Below are 11,490 nucleotides of genomic sequence, written 5' to 3' on the forward strand. Positions count from 1 at the left end.
TGTGATTTATAATAATTTTTACGTCATTTTCAAACAATATATATTTATCATCTAACTCATTTTATATTGTATCAATAGAATTTCGAGAGTCAATCGAATTTTTTCAATAACTTTGATATTAATGTTGTTAATTATTATATTTATAGTATTATTTATATAATTTTTTTAAAAAAACATAAAACTTTCAATATTTATTATATTTTCACTCTAAACAAAAAAAAATAAGTAACAAATAAAGTAATTCGTGTTTTAAAGTGGGATCCATGTGTATTACAACTATTAGTAACAAATAGAGTAAAAATGGAGAAAGAGAATGATCCACATTGGAACCAATATTTTGGCTGAAAACGGAAAATGTTGGAAGGGCTTTTATGTCTCATATTAAGAAAGTGCAGTTCTAAAACAATGTACAACTTATTTAAAGCATGAAATAATAAAATATTAAGAAAGTATCTATATTGCCCGTGGCTAGGGAAGCAAGCATGTTACTACTTCCCTAAACTCTTCTATATAGTAATAAAAATAAATATAAAAGTAATTTAATTATTTTTTTATTAAATTTTAGCTAAAATCTTAATTCATGTATTGCAATTTGATGATTGTTTTTATATTAAATTTTAGGTAAAATCTTAATTCATGTATTGCAATTTGATGATTGTTTTTAATAGGTTCAATGTATTATAACAAAATCTATAATTTATTTTATGATTGAAGAAATTTCATCTTTTAGTTTACTTATTACCATTATCCTTTATAAGTTTTACAAATTTTCAAAATCTCTCATTTTTCTCTTAAGTCAAAATTGTCATTAACGTATCCGATCAACTTTTTAATATATCGGTGCTTTGATTTTTTAGGTGATTTGATTTTTTGGCCATTTATATATGTATAATTCGACCATCTTTTTAATGTATTAATGTATGTATCCGACCCTTTTTCTAATGTATCATCGCTTTGATTTTTTGTCCATTAATATATCTGACCCCTCTTTTTGATGTATCACTGTTTATATTATTATATTCATTTAAGAGAATCTTGTAATTTTAAACTTTTAAGAGATACATTATAATTCTGCCTTACCACTCATAAGAAGAAGTATGAGTCTTTTTTTTTTGGGCTCATTCAAAATTCATGGACATGATTAATTGGATCAACTTAAAGCCCATAATATAAAAGTATTAACAAGACAATTTTAATGACCCAATAATAACTTGGTTAGGCCAAGATGGACATTGGAGAACGTTGATTGACAATCTAAGAATTGGGATTAATAATAGGAAAAATTAGTAAACTAGTCAAAATAAATAACATATTTAGTAAAAATATCCATACTTTATAAATATTAGCAATAACGTCAAAAATGTCATTATTTTAAAAAAATTATGTGTCCCAATTTTCTTCCTATTTTATCTCTCTTTTCCAATTAATTCTATATACCCTTTTTTTTAAAAAAAAAATCATTCTCTCTCATATTTATCTTTTCAAATTATTAATTCTCTCTCCCATTTAATTTTTTTCTCTCTCATGGTTATCTTTTCTGATTTTCCTCCAACATTCAAGTTGCAAATATTTTTTTGCCATATATTTTGGTTGTTTTTTTAATCCAAAATTGAATCAACAAGATTCCCTTTGATTATATCTCTAATCTTTATCCTAGTTTCAGATTTCTTTTCTAATTTTATTTTTGTTTAAATCTTAAAAAAATGTTGTTTGTATTTTTCAATTTCCGTTATGATTTATTCTCCAATGGCTGAATCCAAGAGGCTTACTAGAGGTATTCATCTTAATCAACCAAATTCTGGTGATTTTTCATCCTTTAATTAATTTATTACTTAACAAATAGTGTATAATGTATGATCCACTGCTAAAATGAGGGAAGAAACAGGGTAAGAACATTTACAAGACTCATTGGTGTGCAAAACCTTCCTTAAATTCAGAACGCAAATGTAGAATCTTTGTCTACTCGTGAGGATCTTGAAAAAGACGACGAAGATCGGATAGTTGTCGAACAATTTTCTATTAGTTTGTTTTGTATTTATAGTTCTTTTTTAGAATTTGGTATGCTTTCTTAATTTGTATTCAAATCACTATGTATACTATCAATATTTGTATTTATTAAAAATTTCATGTTGCATGGTTTATGAATCTTGTATTTGTCCCTAATTTGTATTCATCCAAATGTATGTCAACTAGTTATGTATTTTATTTATAAGAAGAACAACTTTCTATTAGTTTATTTGTATTCGAATACAAATACAAATAATAGACATATTGGAATGAATACGACTTAGAAAAGGAAACAAGATTTTGAAAAGAAAAATAAATACACAGTGAAAAATATATACGAATACAAATGTATTTCTTAAATAGCTACATTTTATTTGACATACATATTGGAATGAATACAAACTAATAAAGGTATGTCAACTGAATTTGACATTTTTTTCTAATTTGTATTTATTCTAAAGGTATGTCAACTAGTTATGTATTTTATTTAAGAATGAGTACACCAAATATTCAATTATTTCTTTTCAATTTTATATTTCATTCACTTTTTCATCATACTAATTTTTTGTATTTTATATATTATTATACAAAATTCTAAATAAAAACTAGAATAAATAGAAATACAAATAAAATACATATTGAAATGAATACATACAGGATTTTTGAAGAAAAAAATAACTATATAGGGAAAAAATATATGAAAATACAAATATATTTCTTAAATGACTATATAGATAAATTCGGCATACCTATTGGAATGAATACAAACTAATAAAAAACTATAATAAATATAAATAGAATATATTGTGGAATGAATATAATTTTAAAAAGGTAAAAATTCTGGAGAAAAAAAAAACAAAATTTAAATTTTATTTGAAAATGTAACTGATGAGAAAATTAAGGATGCTTGCCTTTTTTGAAATATTCCCCCCTTAATTTTCTCCTTTTTGTTATTAAATAATTATATTCTTTAAATAAAAATAAATAATAAAAACATAAATAAGATACATAACAAACTAAAATGACATTTTTACTAAATATTGAAATTGTTGCTAATGAGCCTCTTAAATGCTAAAATATTGACATTTTGAAAAATTTCCCTTAATAATATTGTATGGGAGTAAGGACTTCATGAAGAGTGAATCATAGTCCTAACACCCACTTCATTCATTTGTTAATACTCAGAATTAAAAGTATGCTGATTTTTTCCCATAGTATCACAACGAATATATATGATTTTATGTGGGTTTAAACTTAATTTTAACTTTTACATGTTACAAGAGTGATAGAACATCATTTATTAAGATAATTTCATTAAAGCTATTAAAATATTCAAGATAATAAATGGAAATAGTTCAATAAAAATAATACAATTTCTTACATGTTTCCCAATTGACTCTAAAAAATAAAATTTTAAGTCACTATCCTATTGAATTAATACAAATTAATGAAAAAAATAAATTTATTTTTATCAATTTTATTTTTAATATCAAACATAACTAGAAAAAAATACTAAAAGAATTATGTGAGCGGGGTGGAGGGGGTTAAAAATGAAAAGAGTTATTATGCAAAGGGGGGCAGATTAAAAATTTTGCGGGTTAAGCTCAAGCCGCACCGCTCCCACCCTACATCACACCATTGCCATCCCTAGATGATATTAAACATGCTCTTAAATTTAAACGATTCAATGAGTATTGAATGATATAAGTTTGAGACTAGATTATAATAATTTTTATGCCTAAATTCCTAATAACTTAACAAGAATCGAAGAATTTTCTAAAAACTAGCCAATGAATCAAATATTATTCTAATTAATGCAATCAATATATAAAGAAACTATTTTTTATTTTTGTAAATTATAGATTGATCCTAAATAATATTATATTATAGTTGAGTAATAAGTATTTAAAGTGGAAAAGAAAGAACAAAAAAATACTAGGTGATTCTTTTCATCTATCTTATCCTTGATTAGAGCCGTCAATATGGGCTAAGCCTGTTGGACTGCTCTGGCCTAACTCGGAAAGGGCTGACTACGATTTTTGAAACCCATTTGAGAAAATGACTTTTTAGTCCGGCCTGAATAAATCTGCTGATTTGTGGAACTCGAGAAATATCGGTAGGGCCGGTCCGTGGGCCAAATTAAATTAATTAAAAAATATAATATAATATTAAAATTTAAAATTAAAGAGAATTCAAACTCAAAATAATTAAGTTAATATTTCTATTTAGATATTTATATTTTTACTTGAAAAAAAAAACTTAATAAATTTTTATAAAGATAATTTTATTTGTGGATTTGATTGAAAAATAATAACACTAATCGTTTTAAATTATAATTTAATAATTCTAAAAATAATATAATTTTTTAAAAAGTGGACTGACCCGGCAAACCTGTAGTCCACTTACTTGTGGGTTGGGCCGGCCGTTTTCTGGCCCACACCAAAAATGGGCTAGCCCGATCTGACCCGTAAAATGTCGAAGCCTGTATGGGTTAGCCCGAATGGGGTGGGCTAACCCATATTGACAGGTCTATCCTTGATAAACAAATTTATCTGATACGTATTGTTTATGAGAGATAACTACTCACTTTGTCCTAAATTACTTGTCTATTTTTCTTTTTTAAATTGTTCCTAATTATTTATCCATTTTGACTAACCAAGAAAGAACAAAATATTCTTACCTATTATAGCATCATTAATTATTTTGAAAAACATATAATTTTTTGAAAATCTTAAATTTTTAATTTATCTACTTCATAATTAATAAAAGTAAAATGATAAATTTATTATTCAAGATATACTTCCTTGAGTAATTGACTTTTTAATAGATTCGTTAATTTTAAAATAAGCAAATAATTAAAAATAAAAAAAGTAATATTTTGTGGAATCAATCGAGAGATGCTAAAGCTTAATCATAGAAACTAGGAGGATTGGCAAGTTGCTCAAGGAATAATGCTAAACCTCCAATTGGCTTATTCCTTCATTCAAATACCTAAAAAAACCCTCAAATCTCATATTCACTCTCTTTAACAAAGAGGATAAAATAGTAAAACATCACTATTTTTATTCCTACTCCAATAATACAAATAAAAAAAAATTAGTATAAATTTTGGCACTATCCATCAAAATTCCAACGCCACTTCACAAAAAAAAGCTTATTTGGGTTAGGAGAGAAAGTTTTCATCAACAGATCCAAACTCTTAACCCTAAAAATCAACCATGTCTTCCAAGCAAGGTAAAGATTTGATTTTTTTTTCGTTGTATGACAAATCCTATATAGTTTTTGAAAGATTTGATTTATTTTTTGAAAAAAAATTGTTGTTTTATTGTGGAGTTATGTTGTTATTGATATAATTTGTCAAAAGATTTGATTTTTTTGTGGTTATAGTTGACCTAATTGATTTGGGGATTGATTTTTTTTCAAAAGGGTGTAAGAAAAGCTATAAGAAGTATATTGATTTTTGGTTTTGTTGAATAGGTGGAAAAGCAAAGCCTTTGAAGGCACCAAAGACTGAAAAGAAGGAGTATGATGAGGTAATTTGATGAAATATCTTGTTTTACCTGATGTTTGTTTGTATAGATTCTTCTGTTATTTTGTAGATCTTGCGTTTTAACTATAATTTGTATATTCAATATATTAACAACAAACAATATATCGGGTGCAATCTCACAAGTGGGGGTGGGGGGTGGGGAGGGTTTTGGGGAGGGTAGTATGTACGCAAACCTTATCCTATCTTTATGGGGTCTATACGTTGTTGCTAATAGACACTTTTTGTTTCGATGGTGTTTTGGCCTTTTGTTTGGTTAGATATAGTCTATATTTGTGGGTGATGAATTGCGCGTGCGTGTCAGCTGAATTTTTCTGTTCCTTTTCTGGGGTAAGTGATCAGAATAATTTTCTTGATGACAAAAACCAGCACTAATATACTGCTGGACAATTTTAACCGAAAGGGAGACAAACTGTCGGTCTTCGAATTGTTATAGTTATAGATAGCAAGAGGGAGGTTGGTTAGGGATACAGTATGCCCAAGAAAACATGCTGTTAGACTGTAGGTATACTTTGGGAAGCACTTCGAAAATTGAAAATAAATATGAGGAGGAAAGGGAACGTCAAAGGAAAAAAAAAGCAGCAAACTCATGGGGAATTTGTGTGAGGTATTTGTTGTTTTTCAGTAGGACTGCGATACTTTTTTGTTGATGTGGTGTGGGTGTGGGGTAGGTAGGAGATTCATATAGGTTGACCTAACTGATTTGGAATTGAGTCGTAGTTAATTGATGGGTGCAGATCAGGGTGGATATGTCACAGTTCTATCGACGCTCCATATACCGTCAGTGACATATCTAGACTAGATTATTATGCAATTTCTTTGGCTATTTTGAGGAATATATCTTTAGATGGTCACACATTCAGAAATTCTCTATTTGTTGCAACAATCGTTGGTATCGAAGTTATTATGAATAAGGGAGAACCGGTGACTAATAATGAAACCTTTGTTTTGGATTATGCTTCATGCTCAGAATTTGGTATCCACTAGATTAATTCAGTCTCTGGCTCATGAGCCTTACATGTGATATTTGCTGCTGGCTCTAACTTGTACGCGTTTGATATATCTGTAGAATGACAAGGCTTTTCTTGCAAAGAAGAAGGAAGAAGAAAAGGTAAATCATTCTTCTTGTTATTGCAGCTTGTTATAGACCAATCATTATGACTCAAATTAACTCATCTTTGTGACGTTGCAGGCCCTGAAGGAGCTCAAGGCAAAGGCTCAGAAAGGGTCCATTGGCGGTACTGGCTTGAAAAAGAGCGGAAAGAAGTGAGGATGTGATATTCTTCCTCCTAGTATTAAAAAGCCCTTACCCATGGCTTGGTTTGGTGTTCTAAGTTCAAATAGTGTTACGTTTTTGTTAACTTTTGGGATGTTTCTGTGTTGACTGAATGAATTAGGACCGGGGCACTTGCTCCTTTCCAATATATACTGACCTGTATTGTGGTGCCTTCGACTATCAATAATTCTATATTGGCGTTAATTTTTGTGTGATATGTTGATGAACTCACTGTAATCGATGTGAATTCCAACCTCCCTGTTCTATGTTTGACAAGTTTTGTGCATGTCTTAAATTCTGAGATGAAATGGTCTGGCGGTGTCTGTCTTTCGCGTTGTTTATCATTCCGAGTTGATTGACAGCCACAGAGGTCCTTCTAACCTTTTGCTCTAATTGTCGATTATCTACTGACCTTTTGTCCTAATCTTCCTACAGTTGTGTCCTTGTTAAGCTGCATGAGGCGTTTTTGTCTATTTCTACCTCTCCTCAGACCACACCATGGCGAAAAATGAACACGACTTTGTAACTTATTGCCATGCATTACAAATTACAGGAACCCAATCCATCACATACCAACTTCTTTTTGGAAATAAAATCAAAATCACTCCAGAAAAACACAGGTTGCACAAAACTTAAGGCTTATATGCACAGATTTTATCAAACCCCATACACTGCCTCTCCTTGATCCTCTTAATTGCGTCTGCTATGCCTACACCACCTGTAACCAAATACGTGAGGACAAAACAATAAAATCAGTCACACAACCAGTTAAGGAATGTCAATTGCTACGCGATAGTTTCAAATTATAGCTCAATATATGTAAACAAATGAAAAGAGAAGGAACTTGCCTAATGAGACTGCCAACAAAGATTGTGAAGGACAAAATAAAGATGCTCTATTAACTATTTTATGTCTGACAATGCTTCTTACCAAGGCAGCAACAGTGGTCACAGCAACGAAATACAGTGATAGAATATATGATTGCTCAAATCAACGATAAAAACCTATGAAGATCTTCAAGTTGTGTCCTTACCTATGGTCTGGAAAGTGTCCTAGTAAGTATTGCTGTATGACAGACATGGAAGAGGAGAACATCATCATAAAAGTTAGCAGTGGTGATAGAAACCTGCATTTGCAATCTGTCAATAGTTGCAACTTGGAAGTCGAAATAACTGATCTCTCTAGAACAACGGTGATCAGGGGAAACGAAAGATGCACCCTAGGCAAAATCCCTAGATGTAGAAACAATGGAACCAAAATGAATCCTCCATGAAGACCTAGCAGACCACCAAGCTAAAAAGCCACAGCAACAGTAAAGAATCAACGGATGCACTTTCCAGGTTATCACTTCTTCGCCACTTGACATGACCACCCCGTTTCCCATATACACGGTTATTACATCTTTTCCACTTGACATAACCACCCTCATTCCGTTATACAAGCAAACTGCTTCATATGCACAAACTCCTACAGCAACAGGGACCTGAAAAGTTGAAAACAAATATTCTTGAATATGAAGAAGCTAATACCAAGCAGGAACAGGACAGTATAGTTTACATTTCAAACAATAAGTACCTGTAAGAGGTTTAAGATCCAATATGTCGTTGAACAAGTTGATATATATGTCTGTACTAAAAAAATGTTACGTAGCTTCTAGTTAGAAAGTTAATAGTGCAGAAGGTGGTCCTGAAAATGTAAAGGTATTATAAACAGACAAGCAATTTAAAGAAACAAACCTTAACGATATGCAGAACGAGGAAAATGACCCACACAGCAATAGAGAAAGGCACATCAACTTCAAAATAACTTGAGGTAATGCTTGTTTATGAAAAATTATACATTGACCATATAGGTAGTCAAGTAAATTGATAGCGACAAATATGAAAGTGATCACCTCTTCATTTCTAATTCTTGGACCTCTAGGTAGAAGTTTGTACATAATATCTTCAGCACCAGCATCTGTTGCAGTTTCACCTTCATTTTCGTCTTCTTCTTCTTCATATGGTTCTGTGTTCCAATACTGTAACACCTCAAAAAAAAAAAAGGACTTGTAAGGAAGGGTTCAAGGACGGTGGAAGAGTCCACGGTTAGTGAACCATCCTTGAACTCATGAAAATATGAAGATATTTATGTTCTTATGAAGTTGATGAAAATGTTTTTAAGATTAATTGCTTTGAGAGTGAAGCATCCATGTTGTTTTTGTGAAAGGATTTCTCACGTACACATGAAAGTAAGATTGTAACAGGATTTACGGTTCTTAAGGTTGAAAGACTTTCTCACCTAAAATGAACCAATGTTAAGGAGTTATTCTAATGGTGAGGCAAGAGGTGATTACCCATGACCTCCAATGATAAGACAAGAGGCGATTACTCGTGCCTCATGAATGTTAAGAAAATATAAGACTAATCAAGATTCCGTGGGATTTATGCTTAGGACCGAATGGATAAGTGGCCACCATAGGTTTTCTACATAAACATTAGCTACTGAATCCACATAAGCTAGAAGTTAATGGTAATTCTTGCCTTGGCAAGCAGGAACACCTCTTTTTTGTGTGGGGTAGACACCGGATTCCGTGTTTTAGCTCACATGGTCTCTGTGTCGATAACAGGTAAATCTCCCTTAATAATGAACTAAGGTTACTTCAAGCTCACAAGTGTTTAAACACGATGTTTATTTGCATTGACCATGATTATGCTATATATTTTCATACTCTTACCTTATGTTTAGCTTGGTCTTTGCATACCATAAAAATGTTCGTTTAGCATGATTTACATAACTTTTATGCATTGCTATCATACTAGGTACATATACGCATACTCTTGACTACATTTTCCCCAAATGTAGGGCGTGTTGACTCTTCTGCCTCCACTCGTGGCTAGTAGCTATACTCGGTGCATTCGAAGACTTGGTGAGTCTTCATTGTTTGAGGACGACTATCATTTTGTTGCTTTATGTATTTTCTTTATCAGAGACTATATGTGATGTACGGGTTACATCCTGATCACTCTTGATGTATTAGATGGCTTTGAGACTATATAGACTGCCACTTCATTTCATGAAACTCTTTGATACGAATTGTCTTTTAAATTCTCTCGAATTTCAATTATTTTGCTTAGTGTATGCTAAGTGGCTTGTGTAGGATCTCTCGGGGTTCTATACGCCATGTTATGCCTAGGCTGTACCTTGGGTCGTGACAAATACTCACTGGGATGAAAACACAATTTCTAATGCACATTACAATCAGAAAGAAGGTTCAAAGAGATTAACCTTATGCATTCTGTTTTCTTCTTTCCATTCCTCAACACCCTTGAAGAATGACCTAGTTGATGTAACTACAAGTCCCTTAAATCAATCAGAAAAACTATATCGATAATATGGGTAGGAATCACAGCTGAATCATCATTTCCTATGATAAGAATAATCAACATAACTATAATCATCCACTCAGCAAAAAATAACGTTAAAGAGCAACACCAATACTGAACCCTAGTAACAACATTGGTGTTAAAAGAAGTGCTAGATCAGAATCAATGACGGGATGGTCAAGTATTGGATAGCAACACAGCTTCCCCTGATATACCTGTTATTATACCTGACAAAGAAAACAGAATACAACAACAACGATAACATACACAGTGAAGTGAAACAAGAAGCATTAGCACAAGAAATCATGTAGCATAAAGATTCTTACATATTGAAATTGCAGTTCATGTTTTTGGATCAAACCCAATGATCAAAATAAGCATTGGAACAAAGATACCATTTCCCCTATCATCTCCAAAACTCCCAAAGACGATAGAATCCGATGACAGAGCCAACAATTACTCTCCACCCAAATTCCAAGTCCTGAAATACACATCACATTTGAGTAATAACATCTACAACAATATCACATAAACAGCTAAACCTTCAAGTCATCAATTAAACAAAATGATCCTAACGAAAGAAGTTGATGTTTACGTGTACTTACAGGCCAAAAATGTTGGTAATGCATTTTAGCCTTGTGAAGCAGAAGCTTAAATAGTCCTGATTCAAAATCATCACTTGTTCCATCATTTGCTATTCGCTCAGCAGACGTAATGAGAAAGGTGTTATTACTTAGCTAACTAAAATTAGTTATAACAAATATAGTTAGGGTCTGTTAGATTAGTTAGTTAATGTTTTAAGTTCTATATAAAGTAGTGTTTTAGTTAATTTTCAATAGCTTTTGTATTCCTCTCTAATGAAATAGAAGTGAAGATATTTCTTCCAAATCCTTCTTCTTCTTCTTCTTCTTCTTCTTCATCTTGCTCTTCTTCATCTTGCTCTTCTTCATCTTGTTCAATTGTTTCTACATGGTATCAGAGCTATCAGCCATTGATATGGTCTGAATTGAAGTTTAGCAAGGAAGAATTAAAGCCGTTGATGAAGTTCAACAATGGCTGTTACTGTCGACAATGAGTTACCGGAAAAACTTAGTCACAATCATCCTCTTTTCTTGAGTACTGCAGACACTTCTGGAGTTGTATTGATTTCCATTCAACTTACAGGTGCTGAAAATTATTCCGTATGGAGCAGATCGATGAGAATAGCCATATTTGGAAGAAACAAGTTGGGGCTAATCGATGGAAAGTGTAGGAAGGATGGATTTGGTCCTAATTTGAGTGATTTGTGGGAGAGA

At 31.4% G+C, this 11,490-nt stretch overlaps 1 pseudogene across 1 annotated transcript; it reads right to left on the reverse strand.

Annotated features, from left to right (window-relative positions):
* Positions 1–6,776: 6,776 nt before the first annotated feature.
* Positions 6,777–10,883, reverse strand: LOC107006420 (annotated as a pseudogene). The gene is made up of 6 exons (XR_003575809.1): positions 10,801–10,883; positions 10,591–10,708; positions 8,725–8,850; positions 8,406–8,456; positions 7,864–8,313; positions 6,777–7,548 (listed from the first exon to the last, which is right to left on the reverse strand). The product of XR_003575809.1 is annotated as an uncharacterized LOC107006420 (transcript).
* Positions 10,884–11,490: the final 607 nt, after the last annotated feature.

This window comes from Solanum pennellii, chromosome 12, assembly GCF_001406875.1.
Source record: "Solanum pennellii chromosome 12, SPENNV200".
NCBI classification, from domain to species: domain Eukaryota; kingdom Viridiplantae; phylum Streptophyta; class Magnoliopsida; order Solanales; family Solanaceae; genus Solanum; species Solanum pennellii.